A 22,894-nucleotide genomic window follows, 5' to 3' on the forward strand; every position below is an offset into this window, starting at 1 on the left:
AAAGAGATAGCTTGATGCAAGATTTTGTCATCTCTGTCATTCTCTTTAAAAAAGCTGAGATGACAATTTATATTTGTATGAATATTTGGCATTGAAAGACGTTGTAATACGTAACTACAACATTGCAACCAAACAAAATGCACCTTGAAGGTGATATGTAAGATGGACGGAAACAAATTGGGTAACAATAATTCGTAAACTTCATACAGTCATTGTCTTCTAACATTTATATAACAATGTTCGTGACATGGACACGAATATTTTCTTTTTTTAATTCTGATGTAAAAAGGTTAACACTTTATATCATAGATTTCATTTCCATCTTACTCTTTCTTTAACCTTTACAGAGCTGATAGCTTTTTTCGTCATTAAAGGCCACATTAAGAGTTATTCTCTCACTAAAGAAGCCCCTTAGTGGTTTTGTCATAGTAAATCTACACTAAATGACTTAACAACTGCGTGTATTAGTCTTCTTTCCGTAAAACTTACTTTCAATATTCATAGTACAAACTTCGATATTATAAAAAGTTGCAGGGCAAATGTCAACGTACGTGTTGCAACATTTACTTACGACCTTAACACATCCGAGACATGTGACAAGTCAACGAGATCGAATTTCGCAACGCTATGGGTCAATGATAAATAACCATTTTACTCGATACAAAATAACAGCAAAATTCAAATGAATCTAGGTGGTACAGACTTCAAAGATCGTAACATGGGCCTAGCACTTCGTGAAAACGTTTCCGTAACGTCAACAACAAAATTTGTATTAAAATTTGTTTGTGTGCTGGTTGTACAGTGCACCAACACATCTCGAACAAATTACATATTTCGTTAATGAACTAACGAAGGTGCGTGTCGCAACAAATCGTGCAAGGCCCTCAGTCCCATATTGATTGTGGGTTTCAGAAACCAAAATCCTCTATCAAAACATGTTGTTATCTCTTTTTTTTCAAAGATAATGACAGGGATGACGATTTGTGTTATACAGAGATTTTGCTCTGAGAAACCTGCGGTCAGTCGGATAATACCACGTTATTCCGTTCCTGAATAACTAATTTATGCCAGGAAAAACAGCAAATCACCACTAATTCCTACGTAACTAGGTTACAATGACCACTGTCAACGCGACCATGTTGTGACGACCACATATGATTTGTCATCATTTCGTATTTTTACTGAGAATGTAACATGATGAGTTTGTTTATTAAGACAATGAACTGTAACTCTGTTAAACCGTTCGTTGACCTTGTTAGAAAGTGACTAATTCTATGTATCAGACATAAATAAATAAATGCAACTAATTAATATATAAACGAAAGTTTACCTCGTGTTTAAAATGTTGGCATCCCTCTCATTATCTTTGACAAAACATAAATTATAACATGTCTTGTACCAGTCAGCTTCATAAATATGTATACATTTACAAAGCTCCAGAAATTTGTAAACGCCGTCAGTTTCAAATATATGTATGCACCCCTCCGTCCTTATGTTTCCAACTATGAAAACTTGCTATCGACGAAGACGTGCTTACCTATTTTTGAAACTGAAGGAAGGAAAAACAAGTTTTTGAAGCTTTGCAAATGTTTACATATTTATGCAGCTGACTGTACATGTTACTCGCAGAAATACACGAAAACAGATCCTAATCTTTTGAAAACCGGTGTAAAGTAGTGTTACTGCGTAAATTCTGTATAACACCTGTAAATTAAATCACCTGCTACCGTCGAATCCTTGTCTGGCTGACTTTTGTATAGATGTCCGGTGCAATTTTTAATAACCGACAACTGTGTTTTGTATTCGGTTCGCGTCGCCGACTATAATGGTACTAATTGTGAATTGAATGGAGGATACACCTTGCATTACATAAATAATATAGAGTATAGTACATTCCAACTCTAGATCCAAACTTTGTAAACAAAAGGTACAGTCCAAGTATAAAATTCGGTATCGATTTAAGATCGAATATTGTCACCATTAGAGCTATAATTTAGTATTATGCTATGTGAAATCAAAATGGGTAGGAAATAAAGTTCTTCGACTGTACATATTTTACGTTACCTTTCTTGTCTAATTCTATCTTTCATATATTTCACTCAATACATATAAAAGCACGTCATTCCATCGCGTGCATTGAATAATTATAATACAAACTAGTGCTTATATTTTTTGTTTTCTATTTGTCTAGTTTCCTAGACTTTGTTTACAACGTGTTACAAAACGACCTTGACTTCTTGACAACTTCCTATATCTACGTAACTACGCTGCTTTGTTATTGAGGATAAACTTAAGAAAATCGGATATAACTTTAATTAAAAAAAAAAACATAGCTAAGACCACTTTGGGTTAGGTAGAGATTGAAAAGTGCATAATATGTTAACAATTTTCGCGACATAATATGCTTTGACAGTTTGAAAAAGGAGTTGGCAGAAGAACATTTTCAAATAGATTACTACAAATCAGTTTTATTATAAAGAGAACAAACAATTCCATACACTAGAAAGACTATCATTTTATAACGAACATACTTCACCTTATTCTATCTACAAACATTCATCTCTGTTCAACGTTAACATAGAAAAGAGATGGAGATGTATTTAGATCAGCTATATTAAACGTTGACATCAGTTCATCAAAACAATCTTCTTATTTAAATTTCATTCTAATAAAATTTCAAAACATTTGCACACGAAGTTGTGATCTCCATTACAATATCAATGTTCATTTAGAATCACATCTGCATTTCCACTGATGTAATATTAATTACGGCGAGTTTCCACTGACGAAACATACATTAACACTATTTAACTGCGGTTAGTTTAATTAGGACAGTTGTTGACCCGTAACGAGTGTTTAAAGACAAACAGACTGCGATGCTACAACGAATCTTTTGTTCTCGTTAAAATAAACTTTAGACTTAAGTTCTTTCAAAGAAATAAAATAAATAGTTAACGATAGTTTAATATCGTTCTCTTCTTCTTCTAGCTCTACAGACCTTTGTGGGCCTTGGCTTGGTCCAGCAATTTTTTCCACCTCAGTCTATCTCTGGCCACGGACTTCCAGTTTGCTATTTTTGCGTTTTTTCACAAGATTTTCTTATTTCTACAATTTTTTTCTCAGTTTTACTACAGGAAAAATGTACAAATCTTACTAATCATACCAATGTTATAAATGCGAATGTTTAGATGGATGGATGTTTCATTGAAGGTATATCCGTAACGGCTAAACGGATCTCGATGAAATTTGATACAGATGAGAACATAGTCTGGTGGAACACATAGGCTACTTATTTACGACGATTATTGCGACTTTACTACGAATACTTTGTAATAAAATCATTGAATTAGTACAATTTCAAAGTGATATAGGTTAATTCGGTGTTGCAACTAATTAAAATAAATTAAATAACTTAGTATTATATTCAAAACGGACTATGCAAATTGTTGCCTGACTCATCGTATGTCATTCCATACACCATTGTATTCTATAAGGACTAGTATTATACGGGCATGAAAGTTTATACCTACACGAGATAATGCTGTTGTCTTTGTACCTCTGTGTAACACTATACTGTGTCATTTTGCTTTCTCGCTAAAATAGCTTTCTTTGAAAGGCTGTAGTACTCTGTAACTCGATATACCTTATAACTTTACGTTGCTAAGTGCGCGTATTGTCTCTTTAGCTAAAATGCTGATACAATGAGATACTAAACTTTTGAATGTTTTTATACAATGTAACACGAACTTTATTTTATTAAGCGCCAATAACTTAGTGGTTTAGGATACGGAAGGTTCTAGCACTCATGAGTTTGACTATTTTCTAAAACCATTTTGAAGCACACGCTTCACCATATCAGGAATGGTTGCACAAAATACAAAACCGATAAAGTGATAAAATTATTAAATAATAATTAGTATTAATAATTAATTAAAAGAATTATTAATTGATAATTATTTTTTGAAATATGATTTCCATTAATGTAGCAACAGTTTCCCGCGACATTTTTTGCGCGGAATCAAGAAGAAATCTAGTTATATACTACTTTATGCCTACTTTAACCGGGGATAATGGAATATACTGTTAATCTAATAATAAAAATCTTATTACATGCTTCTTTCATCATTACGTAGTTTAATATTTTTTTTAACCGAAATAAATCTATTGTTATTTAATTCACTTTTTATATACTTAAGCTGGTTTTTTTTATTGGAGCAATGTGAAAGGGAACGTTCCAAACTACCGAAATAGAATTATTACTTTACTATTTGATTTTAAAATAGCATGTTTAATATGTGCACGTTTTTATTTTAAACTAGCTGTCGCCCGCGACTCCGTTCGCGCGTGATTAAAACACAGTTCCTAAAGGGTTTTCTCGGCAATTGTTCGAATTTTTCTCACCATTTAAACCTTCCCTAGACCTCCACCAACATTTCAAGACCAAGATAAGATAAATCCGTTCAGCCGTTCTTGAGTTTTAACGAGACTAAAGAAAAAAAAATAAAGATCGCACAATACCTAAAAAAAACGAATACATCCAACTATTTACTCTAAATATAATGTTATTAATAGCTCCTTAGGTCAGTATATTTACAGTTTAAATAAATATTGATAACAAAATTGAGAAAATATGCACGACGTATAAAAGGCGGGAACCAGTTGCAACACAAAAGGCTGAGCAAATATCACGTCAAATTAACAATACATATATAATCGTTTTCATTGTCACTTTTTGTATGTATATTGCCCTTCAATTTTCATGTACCTGAAGTTAGTAACAAATGATAAAACACAATTTACATGAGCACTACATCTCTCTCTTATCTCAAGTGATTAATCTATTTATCTCACTCGCTCAGATGCAGGCAATTGAGGAACTAACTTCAAACAGATTACCCACTAAACGTGAGTTGCTGAGGCCACAATCCCTGTATAAAAATATATTTTTATCTCGGTTTTGTCAAAGATAATGAGAGGGATGACGATACGATTTATACAGAGACTAGTGGCCGCTAGCGAATCCGTCCGCACCGAATTAAAAAAAACATAATTCGTAGCCTATGTGTTCTACATGTATGCCAAATTTCATCGAGATCCATTAAGCCGTTCTGGAGATACCTTAAAACGAACATCCATCCATTCATCTAAACATTCGCATTTATATTAGTAAGTTTTTGATTTCAGAAACCAACGATTACTCAATGTATATTGTAATGTGTCTGTCAATAGTTTTTATAAATTAAATTAAAAACCTTGACTGTTTAGTTTCACAATCTATTTTCCTGTATCGTGAAATGTCAATAACCGTTAATCTCTTATTACTTTGTTATTTGTTTTTATTTCATTGTCAACGTATTCCGGGTTGAGATTGAGGTTTGCGCTTTATTGTGGTCGCGGTATCTCTGTTAATGTGCAATAAACTCTTAACCCCGATGCAGTTTCAACCCGGCGAAGGATTTAAAGTTATCAAGATTGTTACACTCGTTCTTGGTACTTGCGATCTATTATTGTTTTATTCCAGTACTAGCTAACGCCCGCGACTCCGTCCACGCGGAAAATAAAAACTTAGTAAATAGCCTATCTGTTCTTCCAGACTGTGCTTTATATCTTTGACAAATTTCGTTTAGTTTTACGTATTTTATCGTGAAGACAAAACCACTTCAAAAGAAGGTTTTTATTGGAGAACAAATATTATAAAAGAACAAAAATTTCAAAACTGGATTCAGATGTAAATGCCAATATCGGAATCCGGTTTTTAAGGATTTTTGTCCTCACTGAAATAATTATTAATTAAGTTTCGTTGTCATGCAAGAGCACAATTCTTATATAATTTTTATTTACCCTACCATATATACTCACCTGTAATAATTACCATCGATTATTGCTGCATTAACATAAGTGGCGAGGATAAATATAATAAACTAGCATATATGTATGTTTCCGCGAACACGTGATAGATATCGTGACATAGCTTTCAGAAACCGGGTCTAAAGTACAAGGGCCTATTGTAAAAAAAACTTTATGCGAAATGTTACCTTCGTAGTAGCACTTACTGTGGGTTTCTGAGTCCAAAATATATTATTTTGTCTGTGTTGCAAAATTAATAACAGGGATAATGATATGTTTTTTACAGATACAAATTTCTCGTGTCAGAAACCCAGTGATCTTCCAGATTCAACTATTTATATAGTTGTCAGTAACATATAAATCAACAATTTAAACCTACTTTTAAATTACATATTATACATTCTAATAAAAAACAATAAAAACACTGTTTAAGTTTCGTAACTTTTAAACGCATATCTTTCTTCTATTATAATATTTACATATGTTAATGCGAATCGGCTCGTCTCGTAGTTTGTAATCAATAGTTTCCTTCGAGAGGTGGGCGTGGCTGTTTTCAAGACATTTTGAAGATACAAAAAGATTAAACTGTATACTTCGGTTCTATCATAGGCCGAAAATAAGTTAATATATATAGGAAGATCAAATTCCACGATGACTTTTTTATATAAAAATTGTGAGATAAAGGGAAGTGATAATGTAATATTAAGTTATTTGATATCATATATAGAATTTCTCCAGAAATATTTTGAATTTTTGAATTTTCGCTTTTGTCTTTGGTTAAAGGTTTGAATCGAAACCAGGTATAAAAGCGACAACTATGCTATTGTGTCAGTATATTTATGCAACCACCTTTGTACGGCTGCAAACAAGGCTAAGCCTCTTGATACAGATTCCTAAGTCTTCCGATCCGATTTTCTATTATGAATGTTCTAGAAAGCACACTATATAACCTGTTAGTATACACTTGTATAAAGAAACATTGTCGCCAATAGCCAAGACTGTGTTTTAATAAGTGATAGAGATTTAATAAATTATTCCCAAGTCCTGTTTTACATTATCTAAGTAAAGTGCTGGATACCTAACGGATATAATACTTCTCGTCAAAATATAGTATAGCTTATTTGGAGATTGTGAAAAGCTAACGACGACTTTATTTGACAAGTAAGTTACATATAGCTGATTCGGGACTTACTTTGAAATGTATATATGTTCGGAAGTTAGTTACGCTCTTTGTATTCCATTTACACAGCTGTATGCAGGTATGTTTATATTCGCACTTCCGACAGGTCTATGTAGAACAAAAAGTATTATTCGACTACACTATGACACTTTGTTACGTCAGTGTAAGTCCACCGTAATGTTATCTTAACGCTTCCGTGCTCGACGTCCCGCGCAACACGCAGCGCGTGCCTCGCCTTATCGTAGCATTGTCTCTTACTATGTTATGTTAAAGTGATTCAAATAAAACATAGTTGATATGTTATACAAATTAAAAGCAATCTCACTCTGATCAAGTCTTCTTATTTAAGAATATTATTATTCAGAGTACCTACACTAAGAGGAAGGCAGATATGACAGATCGAAGTGGAAACTTTGATCTGTCATCTCTTACTTCTTCCAAGACTATTAAGGACCATTACTATTCGGGATACAGACAAGGGCAGGTAAGAGAGAAATAAAGGGGTAATGAAACGGTTATTTATTTTGCAACACATTTGCAATTGCGGTTGTCTATGGGCAGCGGTCGCTTCGCTATTTAGGCAAATTCCCACCTTATAACAAATTAAAAAAATTTAAAATATTTGACGTCGTACCTTCATCATAATTCGCGAAATACTTAACCATAGAGCAAACTTCTATTATTGTCCAAAGCCTATAGGAAAGACGCATAAAACATGACTCTATGTATTTCTTTTGTCATCCTAACGAACAATAAAAATTAGATAATATTTCTATTTATCCATGACATGAGTCAATGATATAGGTCAGGTAAATCGACACAATGCCCTTAGTATTATTTCAGTATTGAAAATACACTTCTTTCATGCATTTTCGGTCATGACATAAATTCACAAACAATATAACTTAGATTGTCAAAGGCCTCGTGACAGGCAAAAAAAAATCGTATAAAAAAGTAAACCCAGATTTATAAAGATATATGTTTTAGAATTTAAATAACAATTAAAACAAAAAAATCTCCAAAATGTTTCGGCATTGAATTACTCTTAATGGTTAGATTACTCTAAGATTTTTAAAACACTAAAACATGAGAAAAACTGTACCAAAATTGTGCCAGATAAAAAAGTATAATCGTTACTTCCTTACTAATATTATAAATGCGAAAGTAACTCTGTCTGTTCTTCTTTCACACAAAAACTACTGAACAGATTAAAATGAAATTTGGTACACAGTCTAGAGCCTGGGAAAGGACATAGGCTACTTTTTAACGCGAAAAAAGGGTTGTAAGGGGTTGAAAGTGATGGTGGATATTTGTATGGAAATATCGTCATTTTTTTAAATTAAAATGCTACCCAAAGACAGAATTTGAATGACAGAAACGTAAACGAACTATCTGATTGTGGGTCCACTGACCGTGGACCGAAACACATAATTATCAAACATCATTATTTTTGAAAATACTAAGATAACATTGTTTATGTAAACAAATAAAAGAATTGTGTGCGGTGTGTCAACAACCTAATCGGTTGCTACCCAACGCTGTTACGTAATAGTGCTGACCTTGAGTTCAAAGAGCTAATTATATTTGTACATTTTCACATCACTAACAAACGCAAATAGATATAGAGTACTACGAGATATTTCTAAATAGCTTCGCGACTAGAATTAATAATACAATGATATGCCTATATTTGTGTACTTTCACACTATATTTTTGTAAAATATGCTTTTTGACGTAGTGTGTGAGTCAAGTAAATATGTCTAGTTTGTTACATTGACCCTACATTGACATTTGTATTAATACTAGGGTTGTAACAAAGTTATTCTTATCGGTAACGAAGGCGGTGATGAGAATAGCTCCTGTTACAGTAACATCTCCCTGACCTTATACTCACGTAGGGTTGGCGCAGCAGGCTTTTGTGTACCATATCGATCTGTATCCTTCTCGAATTGTAAATCAACTTAAATTACAAATCAATTCCACAGTCTGAAGTTCCTTACGTACGGAGGCGGATGCGAGGTTCCGTTACAACCCTAATTGTATTGTCATCCTTTTCTTTCTCTTTCATAAAATAGACAATATCGATTAGTCAAAGGAACACGACAATAGTTCTAGAGTAAGATTACGATGACTACGCTAGCAAAGCGCTGCCTGCCCCATGTGGCATCTTTCTAATGCTTTTGTCTTGCAAACATTTTATCAACTTCCTCGATACCTTTTACTAGGAAAGAAATGACGTAATAAGGAATTGCATGGAGTGCAATTCTCATATCGGTGATAACCACAGCCGATAACATTCTTAATGCGTGTACTTACATAAATATGCATCACGCGTTAAGCAATGTAATGAAATCGTATTAAACAAATCACCAGAACCATCAATTTCCACTGCCAAAATACTCAAACCCTCTCCCTATTGTTTTTTGAAAATAAAAAAACAGATATATCAAATTATTTTAGTACTGGTCTAGGCAATGGAAACCGATGCTAAATAGATTCAAAACGTACATGATTCTAAAATTCAAGATATATAAAAACAAAAAATCACTTTGTTAATTTGTAGAACAATCTACAAGTAGTGGAATCGTGTCATAATGAAGCGTTAACTCAACACTAATTAAGAAGAGTTGGAGATAATAGTATATTTACAGAAAAATTCCGTTCAACGTATAAACCTTTTTAATTTGATGAAGGCTAAGGAAAGTTGGGAAGCCTTTTCAGTCCAGATCCATTATTAGAAAACAATACATACACGATATTACTCCTCTAAAGAACAGAATATAGGAGATAATTTGTACATGGAAGACTATAACTTCGGGCTCGATAGTCAAAGTCAACGACACCAAAAACCCGAGTGTGATTATGACATTTGGAGGAAGAATATCAATCGAATGACTCCACACTAGTTGAAATCAGATACAAAAATATCATCCTGTATTCGTGTAAAAAGAATAAATGACCCATAACATACAATGAAGTCTTTGCTATAAACCAAAGTAGAATAAATCTTTAGTATAAGGAAATCGTTAGTCAAACGAATGTGTATAAGAATAAGAGATGCCCTGTAGGTCAATAGATAAGTGACATTACTATATAATTGATTTATTTAATTGTTTTTTCAAGTTTGTTTCAAAGGTCATTAACTTCATAAGGAAGAAGAAATTAACACCAGTTTTTTTTACCTATTTAATCAGAGTATTATTAATAATCTAAAATATTAGGTCGTCATCTATTTCGTTTTAATTTATTTCAGACTTAAAAACCGAATCGTCACATACTTACGCGTTGTCTTCACTGAGTTTTTTTTATCAATCTGTGAATTGCAGAAGTGTAATGTGGCTTTATAAATAAAAAAAAGTCATAAAGTTTTTTTTTTATTGTAGAACTGGCATACATAAATAACTGGTGGCTCCAGCAGTGTTAGATATAAGAAATTAGTTGTTGCCTTGCTGAAACTATCTCGTATAACAAGGACTTGAAATCGTATCGTGTTCACTGACGCGTATAAAGTGTATTGTAATTTTAATTAATTATGACCCTTACAAGGTTCAGATAGGAGCAAAGTGTCGTGAGGTCGAATATAATTACGTAAATATCCGTTCAAATTATAGTTGAAATATGCACGCATTTCTTAGACTTTTAAGAACTCCAACACAAATAACATTGTTGCCTTCGGTTGTTTAGATAAAAATTATATTCGCTCCTCGAACTTTGAAATCTTTAAGCTGATTTTCGTATTTATTTATTCAGCTACCATCGTTCGCCAAATTGTAACCTAAATGCATGCAACCCTATTCTTATATAAAGAGTTAGTCAAAAACAGGAAGTTACGTAAGAGAAACGCGCGAATTACGTCACTTAGTTTATACGTGAAATGTCACGTATTAAGCTATGTACACAGCGCACGTTTTATAAGCCGCCAACTAAAAGCTGACTCTTAGTATGAACACCTAATTATATTACATTTTACTAATCCGCGACTACATCGTTTGGTGTCGATATTTCACTAGCTGTCGCCTATGACTCCATCCACGCGGACTAGTAAAATAAAATCTTAATTAGTAGCATATATATTCTTCCAGACTATGTTCTACATCTGTGCCAAATTTCATCACGATCCCTTGAGCCGTTCCGGAGATATTGTTTAACAAACATCCATCTAAACTTTCGCATTTATATAATAATATTAGTAAGAAGTAATATCAACACGCGCTTTGTGAATGTGTCCTAAGGAACGCTTGCGTTTCTTAGCAACACAGAAGATAACCCTTGACGGCTTTAGATTGCAAGTTTGTTATACTACTAGTATTTAACTATTTATAAACTATTACGTCCGTGTATCCAGGCTTAGGTGAATGACTTAAGACCGATTTAAAAAAGAAAAGTCAAAACAATAACAACGCAAAGCAGCAGTGCCTTGTCATTGCCAAAATAACAGCAGGTGCAGAATAAAACGTTTTTAATGCATTTCTCAACCATCACAGCTGTTCAAAAACCACTAAATCTACAACCAAAAATAACTTCTTGCCTTTAAATTAGTGTTCGGTTATGTACTTACTTTTTTTAAAAGTTAAATTGCATTACAAACAACAAAACTACAAACTCCATGGTAAAATCGTTCATAAATAGAGACAATTCCCTAAGCTATTTTATTTTATTAATTCAACTATAACAAATCTATTCGTTGTTCAATGGCCAGTAACAATTAGTGAAGCAGTCGAAATGCGTAGAAATGGCAACGATTTAATGAAAGCTACCCTGATTTGCATAACAAGGGCGGCGTGTAACATTCGACCTCTAAAATCGTTCGGGGTTGGAGAAAGTAAATAAAAAATACGACCTTTCGTTCGAAGGTTGCACGCAAGTTAAGTTATTTCTGACAATAACGACTTTACCTACATTTTGTATGTAAGCAGCAAATATACGAATCAATGATAGAAATCTTCCTGAAACTTGATAGGTACTTACAACTAGTTTTTTTTCCACTAAACTTCCTTCACAAAACGATATTGGTCTCTTGTTTCTTGAATAGAATGAAAGGGATGCAAAATATTTTAGTAAATTGCGTTCCGCCTGTGGATAACCACCTCAACTTATTATACATTTTTAAAATTTGTATCTTTCTAGAAACTTGTTCGAAGGTCAGGTCGACATCATGAGTTTGGAAAATGAACATTTTTCATATAAAAACCGTCGTTAAACAACTGGTTTCGCGATCCACACATGTTCTTGAAAACAAAAAAAAAAGTATAATTTTATAAATGCTAATTTTCAAACACAAAAATAATGTTCGATACCGCTATAAAGACGCGCGTAAATATTCTATGCCACAAATACACCGGATCATTAAATTCGGATTTGTTAATGATCTTACAAAACATTCATCCATAAATTTATCTGACAGTGGTGTGAGGTAAACATATAGCGCAGCCAAAATTTATATTAATACTATAGCTATGAGATAATTCTGTTGATCCTTTATTATTTGGTATCTACAAGCTAAAAACAATCTTACTGCAACGTAGTACATCTCATTCTGGTATAATTTCTTACAGAATGTGTTTCGTTTCGCAATGTAAATCTGTTGGCGTATGTATTCAAGAAATGTGTGTAGTATTTTAGTGAATTCAAATAGTTTAAAAGCAAAGGTAACTAAACGATGAGAATTCTTTTTTAAACTTTTGTTTAAAATTACGAGTCAATTTGTTGGATTGATTGCGAAGCCAAAAATGTTTTTGCATACTTTAAAACATTACAAATCCGAAATCTTGCAAGTCCTATTTCCACTGGCGCGGCCATGGCTATTTGACAGTCGCAAGTGAAAAAAGGCACTAAGAGATACCACAACTACAAATAAAACAAGTGGGGAGTTCATGCAGTCTTGGTTAAATCAACTTTCATATACAAAACGAGTTTGGTTTGAACAATTGTAAATTAAACATAGAGTTTTCGGGTAGTTAATCGATTCATTTTTCACTATAGTATTGTTCTCTTAAAATTAATAAAAAAGTACACGTAACCTATGATTCGTGGCATTGTACATAGGAAATACGAACATAAAGGTTATTGTGTTGGTACTATTGTTGAATATTTGATATCTCTGGAATCAATTTAATATTTTTAAATAAAAAAATATACGTGGTAAAATGACAACACATTTCCAACAAGAATTATAAAGGAAAGAACGCCAAGGTCTATTCTATTTCAATGTCGCGTTGTCGAATACAGACCGGCTATTACGTAGACAATAACATTTGTTTTGTAATGACGTAATGTAGTAGCTCTCTATATTTTATGCGGTCCTGGTACCAGTCGCTTGAATAATATTTTACACGACGGCGACCTTAGAATTTGGTATTTTATATTAAGTAAATAAAATCAGAGATATAGAAAAATATTTGAGAATTCTTTTATTTTAGTTTACTAAGGCTACAAATTTTTTTTATTATGAACATGGAGATTACCGATCTAGCTGACGTTAAGTAGGAAATATATTTGAGTGCTAGCCGTCGCCCGCGACTCCTTACGCTCGGGATTGAAAAAATATTAATAAGTAACCTATATCTTCTTCTAGATTATGTTCTACATCTATGCCAATTTCAGCGATAACCATGCAGCCCTTCTAGGGACATCTAACAAACATCCATCCATCTAACCATTCGCATTTATAATATTAGTAAAATTTGTCTATACAAATCTTACTAATATTATAAATATCATCCTATGATACTGTTTGCACCGGTTCTTTGATTAATTTATTGAATATTGCGACTACAAAATACATTCATCGAATTAGTGCCTTGCCAAAAAGACATGAAATTAAATCCTGTTATGTATTAAAAAAATAAGGCAGTTTAATTAACAATTTCAAGTATCAATAAATATGAAACATTTTATAGACCAAGTAACCATTAAGCAGGAAGCTTTTTAATTACATTTAAAATAAAAACAAGAACTACGACAAGTCGTACATACTGCATAATATACTAACGAGAAGTACTTCTTTAAGGCGACACACGTTTCTAATTCATATACCGCTACGGGGGTTTAACTTATGGGGTATTAATAGCGCGGTTACACCATATGTTGTCAAGCCATATTTACGACAGGTCCGCGCAACGAAAGAAAACAAAATGGCCACATGTGGCGCGCTGAATTAAGACATACCAATTAATTTGTTCTAAATATACACATTTCCCAACATAATAACAGTGTATTACAACTAGAAAATATATTTATTATTTGTACTAATATTACAAGAAAGCAAAATATCAATAAATCGATTCAACCTGTATCAAACTCCAAGGAAATGTACAAATCGAATAATACCTCACTATCCAAAATAGGACATCATTTTAGGTTACAAATAGTCATAATAACGGCGTATTTATGTTCAGCCACTTTCAATTGTCTTTGTTAGAGAAGTAATAAAAAACATATGAAAGTGTCAACTCAACCACGTCATTAGAAGCCTTTATAAAACCTGATTCAACTCCAATACAACTCTATTATGACAATAAATAATTATTCTATCTGTAGAACAATCTAAGTCACGTTACAAATGTCATGTTTAAAACGATTTAATGTAGATAATGTGAGCACATTATGTATTTATTCATACATACATAGCGCTCGTGTATGACCGGTTAGTGGTTATTGCAGTGCATACATATTGTATTATTTGTATGTGATGAAGTGCTTATAGAAGAGCGAGGTGATGGGGTCATATTGTATGTAACTATTTAAAAATAAAAGTAAAATAAAGACTACGTCACACGATAGATATTGATCGCAGCAATTAAGGTAGTGTGGACAGACCTTAACGTTACCGTTAGAAACCAGAGAACATTAGAAACTAAACAGGTTATGTTAACAATGTTTCCACGTAGACGGCCCGGTAAATCGCCGAAGCTTTTTACTGCACTAGGTTTATAAGAACTTTGCTCAACAGGTTGTATAACATGACAAAAGCGGTCATGCTACACTTGTGTTCCATACATGTACTTGTATGCGTAAATAAGAACCAATGAGATCGCTCAATAACTACGCACACATGCACAAGTGTATACAGACATTACTATAGAGATTACAATTACATATGTAATTTATGTTCAAGAGATTTATATCATTGCTTTTCTAGTAGGTACTGGAATAAAGTATAGCTTTAAAAAGGTTCCGCAATGAGAAGTGAGTTGACAGCTTATGTTCTCTTCTAGGTATTTCAAAAGCTTGTATACTCACACATTTTTTTTTCGTATTTTATTTTTAAATTATGAAAATTTTGCATTCACGTATTAATATAATGATTCATGGTTTAACGATTTAATCCAACTCCATAAAAGGCCTTCTTAAACTTCCTGAATCAATTTCCATATAAATTCCTTATGCGTTTTAAGGATAAAAGTTAAATAAACCCTTTGACGTCACATGTCCTTTAAAACTGAAGAAGTACAACAGCTTTACCGGAAGTTATGTCGTCCTTAAAATGCCAATGACAAGATGGCTCGCGAGTAGCGAGGCCGGTCAACTTCCGGTGGGCAATATTAGTTTATTTATAAGACATCGCAGGAAGTGCAAACGAAATGCGTAATACTGGTATTGTATACCGGAGATACTTCCTTTGTGTACAAAAGTATATAAAACTGCGCTAAGCAAATCATGCCTGCTTAAAAAGGTTAAGATAATAATAGATCCCCGTCCGCGCGGAATTAAAAAAAATACTTAACTAATAGCCGATGTGTTCTTCCAGATTATGTTTTTTAAATTTCAGAGAAATCCATGCAGCTGTTCTGGAGATACCTTCTAACAAACATCCATCCATCTAAACTTTATCTTGTAACGCTTCAACGCAACAGCTTGTCAGGTGGGTTTAGTGTACATTTTTTTTATATCATAAGGTGGCAAACGAGTGAGCGGCCACCTGAAATCGCTGATATAGCGAAGTGACCGTTGCCCATAGACATACGCAATTGCATATGCGTTGCCTTTTTTTATATATACATAAAGGTAACCGAACATATGTAAAAAATAAATAAAAAGAATATACATTAAAAATCTATTCGCATATTTACTAGCTCAATAGTATTTATTATAATCGAATAGGATTTGTATTGATGTAGGTAGTTTTTTTTTATATTTTTGCATGAATTGTCAAATAGTCGGTTGCTACTAAGGCATTGTATACACGTGTGAAGGTATTTTACATGTCTCACTCGCATAGAAATTATATTTTGCATCAACTTTCGTACTTATAATGAAGGTTGTATATTTTTAGAATAACTGGAATGCAATTTTCCCTGTTTTGATTTAAATAGTTTAAACAAATTGATTGTTTATATAACCTCATACTTTAATATTAAATTTCTTGCAACAAGCATTAGAAAAAAAGCACATTTCCATTGGTCGTTAGCGCCCGCATGCGTGGTGCGGGAGATGTCCTCCTATTCACGCATGTCATACTGCGCCGACATGGAAGAATTATTTTCAATAGTGGTAAGGGCCTACATACGTAAGGCGAAAGCCTTACAAATAATCACGATTGTTTAAAAATTAAAAACTTAAAACAAAATATGTACATATGCGTAAATACACGAATAATTTTCATTTATTTATTCAAAATAGAATCTATCATTCATTGTCTATTATTCCTATATTACCTGTTTATTTTATTTCATTTAAAAAAAAGAAAAAAAAAAACAAGAGAATACTTACGTCATAACTTAATATTAACATAGTGCAAAGTTTGTAGCGTTTAAAACAACAAGTGATATGTCTCTCCATTTGTATTTGCGAACAGTTTGCTGAATGAGACAATATTTAAAAACGTGCTGTACACGTGCGTTCATTCCTAAAGTATACATCGAAAAGTATATATTCAGTGCCTGCGTAGAGGGTAGGGCGCGGTGGGCCGAATGCCCAAGGCGCGGTTGGGCCATCGCCCAGGGCGCGGAACAGAAAGGGGCCCCACAGACCGGCGAATTACAGTCTCACATAATCCTGTTAACCACACCAAAGGAATGGTACAAAGGGGGGCAAAGAAATCTTGGCCAGGTCACTGGTAGTCTTAAAACCGGCAGTGTACACCTCCATATTAAAAGATAAAGTTAAATAAATAAAGTTGTCCACTACATATGTAGTGTTTTGAACTCGCTACTAACCCTGAACTATTGACCCCTCACGACACAATTAAAAACTTATCTTTCTTTTGTTATCTAGTATATTAACTACGCATATAAAAAACTAAACTTACATATTTATTAATATAATAATCTACGCATCAGAAATTAAAAAAAATTTACACATTTTAGTATTTAAAACAATAGAGTAAAAACATCTCTGAATCAATCAATCCTGTTTAAAACTTGGATAACTAGATAGAAATTCTATCTATAAATCAATTGTACTTATCAATACGTTTAAATAAAACCGTATGCTTAACCTAAATTACAACCGATATGAGGCCGTAAATAACCAGTTGCCATGTTTGCAGACGGAAACCGAATGCAGGTCTAATTTTGTACTACTCGCATTTATTTCGCAATGAACCGTATAGAGACCTGATTCGATATGAAGTAATTGAAATGAATAGTTTTGATTCAGTTAGTGTATTTTAATACTAAAAATTTTAGTAGCATTGAAAGTGTTAAGTCAATTTACATACAGACACAAGAAACTCTGAATTTAATATACCTATAAAAGACAATAATTGTTGTTTATTTTGTAATTAATTAGCTTAAAAGGTATGTCAATATGTTTTAATACAAGTGCTATGATGATGGAAACGCGGAGTAAACTTGTGGTCGCGTGCACAATACGCGTGCGTCGTTCGGTAATAGAATCAGATTCACGCGGAATCCTCTACAGTGCAGACATCACGTCAGCGCACACACCTAAATCTAATTATAACATACTAGAATAGACTTGCGAAATTAATGTTAATTCTCAATTTGTTAAGTTATATACAAACCATCACATAGACAGTGCACAAACTTTTTTTTTATGACCTATCCGCAAGAGATAGATTTTTTTTCAGTCTCGATAAAGAAATGATTCATATTAACACATCGTTCAAAAATTAAGACTCGACTAACGGAAACAATCATTTAAATTCAACAATAAACAATACTTTTAACTTTTTTATGACTTCACGTCCGGGGTTCTGGGTTCTGTTAGGGCTGCCGCTTATACCGGATAAGATGTCTCCAAATCAGAGTAGTAAGTAACAAGTCCCTGGTTGTCATTTTTTCACAATCTATTTGGTTTAAGGTTGGACGTCCTTTTTAAAGGTTGACAGTTATTCCTCTAGTGTTTAGGTCTTCGTATTTTTAAAGTTTGCAACCCTATGTATTGGCTGTAAAAAGTCCAGTGATCCGTACTCGTGTGATTCATATCCAAAGATGGCGCTTTCCAACATGGCGGCGATTGCAACGGTCCATGTCTGCGGGCTACGTGACGAACTGCACGTATATTTTAGCTATATGACGCGAATTATTTACAATTTACGAATTAAGTATACCATTAAAGAAGGTTTCATCAGAAGTCAGAAAGATAATTTCGATTTCTCCATAATAAAATACGTGACTCTTCTCAGATCTTATAAAACATAAGATATCAAATCAAATACATTATGTAGCACATACTATCCAAAGTTTTAATATAAGTACCACCACTATATACAATCTATAAACTATGTATAAACCAAACATATAAAATCCCTAAAATGACGTAGAGCAATACAAAACACTTGAAGGCAATCACGACTCGTTTGATTACTGTTATTTAATGTAGACCAATATAAAGGCATGCTCATATTCATTGTCTAAAATAAACCTACGTTCATAAAGCTGAAATTATATGATGACACGGCAAAAGATTGTGATATTGTAATATTCAAGACTAGCTGTCGCCCTGCCGTCCGTCCGAAATCTTAATAAATAGCCTACTTGTTCTTCCAGATGGTTAATATTAGTACGAAGTAAGATTAAATGCTCAAATTTTTTTAAAGTTTCGTAAAAAAATATTTACCCGAAAAATATACTACTTATACTCAGATGCATAAGATTTGCAAGAACTGTATTCTGCAGGCATGTAACACAACCTTAAACTTCTTTTAGTACCTATATAAGCTCTTCATAAATGAACATACAAACTCCAGAGTTTTTGGCTCAATCTAAATTTCATTAAACCACAGACCATCGACCTATACTTTTAATTACAGTATTGATCGTCTACACAACACTCTATGGTACAATAACAATAAAGACTGGTGACTTTATGGCTTAATGAGGTCCTGTGTGGGACCACACTAATAAACATTAAGTTCCATTGCCTATCAGTGGTAAAATTTTCGCCATCATTGTCAGGATTATTTTTAATTGATTGAGCCGTTCTTTACATTTCAAATTGAACACAATAGAAAAATAGAATATTTGTTGTAAGATTTGTTTCTTAATTTTTACATGCAGCGAAAACCCACGATTCTTTGACAAAAGAACTTAAAAAAAAAGTATACTTGGGTACAAATGTGCATTTCTAAGTTTTGTAAAAAGGAAAAAATTACAGATATCTGTTACCATAATGCTACAAATTGTTCGTATGTTTGTAACGTAAAAAAAAAACTAAAAAACTTACGTCAATTCTTCTCGTTCTTTACATTTTTATCACTTAACATAAACAAGAGACAACAGAAAGTATATACGAATTGCGAAGTCATATTATCTCGTCGTAACAGCAGTTCAAGGGTTTGTCATACGAACATTGCACTCGGTAAGGGCAGTAGCGAGTATTGCCCTTTGCATCGACTTTGAATGATAACGATCTAAAACAAACAAATCTGCGGTCAATGACTATAAATAAATTTAAACACGGTAAGCTAATCTTGTCTACACAATTTTTTAAATCGGAAGATATATGAAAAATCTTAAAAACAAATCTTACGTATAAAATTCTCGTGTCACAATGTTAGTTACCATACTCTTCCAAAACGGCTTCACCGATTTTTACGAAATTTTATATGCATATGTTGTTCTGAGATTCGGCTCGTATCTATTTTTTAATCCTGCGTAGACGGAATAGCAAGGTACAGCTAGTTTTTTTAGCAAATGCCAACATTTTTCCTTTGTAATCTTTAAGAAACCGTTCCTCCGTAAGACTAAAATTATTATAGTGCGTGACTAAAATTTGAAACGACATTTTTTGATAACCCAAAATGTTACGTTATCTTTTTAAATTTAAACACAGAGAGACAAATATCATGTGTCGTAGTAGTAGTTAATATAAAAAAAAAACTAGTTATTCCCCTTATCCTTCTAAATACAAAACTATTTTAAAATTGTTTGATTAGTAATGGATACAAGAGTGTCTTTTAACGTGATTTTAATGACTTCAGTAGTTCACTGATCGGCCTTAAGTCGAAGTCAATTGATCGCTCCGATAGCAAAAAATAAATTGATTCCATTACACCGTAACAAAGAAACATTATCACGGAAGTAATGTTCAGAAGCGCCTTCCGATGATATACAGAGTATCCTTATTCGCGATTCCGATACCCGCGGCATTAAGATTCGCGGACACAAAAATTGTAACCTATTCCCGCGTTCTCGCCAAAATATTTGGATATTCGCGGTTTCCGGGAGAGTAGTATAAATATATTTACTACTTATACGTGTTGCATTACTACTAAAATCAAAATATTACAACCTTTGTCCTTTGCTGTTTATGACAATGACAAAACTTACCAAATTTTACAGTGGTAGAGCCCGCTTTAACATCTTCGCACGAATTGGCCCGGCTCGCCCGGTGAAATACCACGACCACACAGATGTCCGGATGAAAGGATGCATAGAAATTTTCTTTCTGTGCATCCTCTCCTTCGGCGATTAAAGGTGGGCAACGCATATGCAATTGCGTATGTCTATGGGCAGCGGTCGCTTCGCTATTTCGGCGATTTCAGGTGCCGCTCGCTCGTTTGAGTATCTTAAATTCACTTTTTTTATAACGTAACGGCATAAGCGGATTCCTCAATAGAGAGATATTATTGTAATCGTTAAGAGAGTTTAAGCCCAATTAAATAAGCTAAATGACTTTAAAAAGCTCATAGCAATATGGATTTCCTTCCTCACTTATACTTTTACATATTGGACTTAAGGCAATGCTGCCTACAAATCTGTTAAAAAAAAAACAGTCTTATAAGTACTTGGGAAGATATTTATCGATATACTTTAAGTCTATTGGTACAATATCATGTTATTCCTTTACTATTTCTAAGTGGAAATATATAAACATGCACTCAGGTTTACGATCAAGTATCCACAAAGTTTACGCCATGCAATTAATATCTACACGTGATGTATTGCACGTGACTATTTGATAAGTTAAAAGGTAAATGCATAATTTTCTTTTAAAAATTTGAGGTATCCTAAGTATTAATTAAACACTGGCAGCTTTTTTTATTTTACAACAATTTTTAAAGCTTTTCTATGCCTTAAAAAGGTGTAACGTGATTTCACACGTTTTTTTCGGGATGGAAGAAAAAGAGAAATGGTTAACGATCGTTTCAGCTTCTTTGCGATATTAACGTAAAAGTTTCAGTAATTCGAGGTTTAGAACTCCCATACAAAGGCTTAGAGTTCCTTTATTTATCTACCACTAGTCTTACATGTATATGTATTATATATTTTTATAAATTGAGATCGATGTTTAGGTGTCTCGCCTTAAAATCGTAACTAACGCCGTATCTGCTACCTGTCTAACTAGCCATTAGCCTTCAAAGGCTGTGTATCACGAAAACAAAATCCGGTGTACGCTTTTATCTGGAACATACTCTTTGATATCGTCCGATAATTTGCTTTAAAAAATAATCCACTTACTTTTTTATATTGTACCTACCAAACAATTCTTTATGGGTAGATTTTGAAATAAATATGGGGTTAATCAATTAAGGAAGCATAGGACGTTAAAATAATATAGAATTAGAACAATTTATTTTTCATTACTTTGACTTTTGTCTTTTACCTACCTTAGCCGGCATAGTTTTTTGTCTTTTATTTTGCACATAAAATAATAAGGATTTGAAAGTGCATATTGTAGGTATGTTTATGTTCCTTTTACAAAAAAAATAATTAATATCAAGCTTAGTAATAAAACAGACTCCGTGGTAACTACTTGTGGAATATAGGTAAGAGTAACGCTAACGCGCCAATCGGGTGCGTCAAACGTCTTTGTTCTATAGATAGAATAAAATTTATATGCCTATCAATAACTATATAAAAGAATAGACAGTTGATTCCTTTTATTTCCTTATCACAATATACACACAAATATAAACAATAAGGTTCAGTTAGTTTAACTTGTACATATTTAATTAGCGTTAAGTACTTAATTTTCAATCTTACTTACAATATGGAGCATACTATGCACAAACAGCTGGTAAAATTTCTCTTCTCGGTTTGAAATAATGCAATCTTCTCGCCCCAACACCGAACGAAAACACAACACAGGTTTGTTTGGCTTGTCTATTTTGTGTACGTTTCACTATTATTATATCAAAAAGTAATTAAAATTAGTATAAAGGTACACATGAAACAGAAAAAAGTCTAGTATTGTATTTGTAACAGTTGTTGGCTGCAAGAGTAGCGAACGCACAGCGATCGCGACGATAACGCGACACACGTCTCACTCGCTATCTATATCAATACCATTTGAAAAATGAGACTGTCGAAATGAATGAAATATACCTGAACTATAGAATGACGTTTTCAAAACAAAACAAACTGCAGTAAAGAATGAATGATTGAAAATTGAATGCTTTAGGTTGACATTAAGAAATGTTGCCTGTTTAAGATTTTAGATTATTACCGGTATAATCTT

General features: G+C 33.0%; 1 protein-coding gene across 1 annotated transcript in view; it reads right to left on the bottom strand.

Annotated features, from left to right (window-relative positions):
- LOC106120721 (ring finger protein goliath) overlaps positions 1-22,746 on the bottom strand; it is a 55,945-nt gene extending 33,199 nt beyond the window's left edge. Inside the window, exon 1 of the mRNA XM_013316107.1 lies at positions 22,424-22,746. The gene's annotated coding sequence lies outside the window, so the exon portion shown is untranslated. The remainder of the gene's footprint in view (positions 1-22,423) is intronic.
- Positions 22,747-22,894: the final 148 nt, after the last annotated feature.

Source organism: Papilio xuthus, unplaced genomic scaffold, assembly GCF_000836235.2.
Source record: "Papilio xuthus unplaced genomic scaffold, Pxut_1.1 DF826949.1, whole genome shotgun sequence".
Classification (NCBI taxonomy): domain Eukaryota; kingdom Metazoa; phylum Arthropoda; class Insecta; order Lepidoptera; family Papilionidae; genus Papilio; species Papilio xuthus.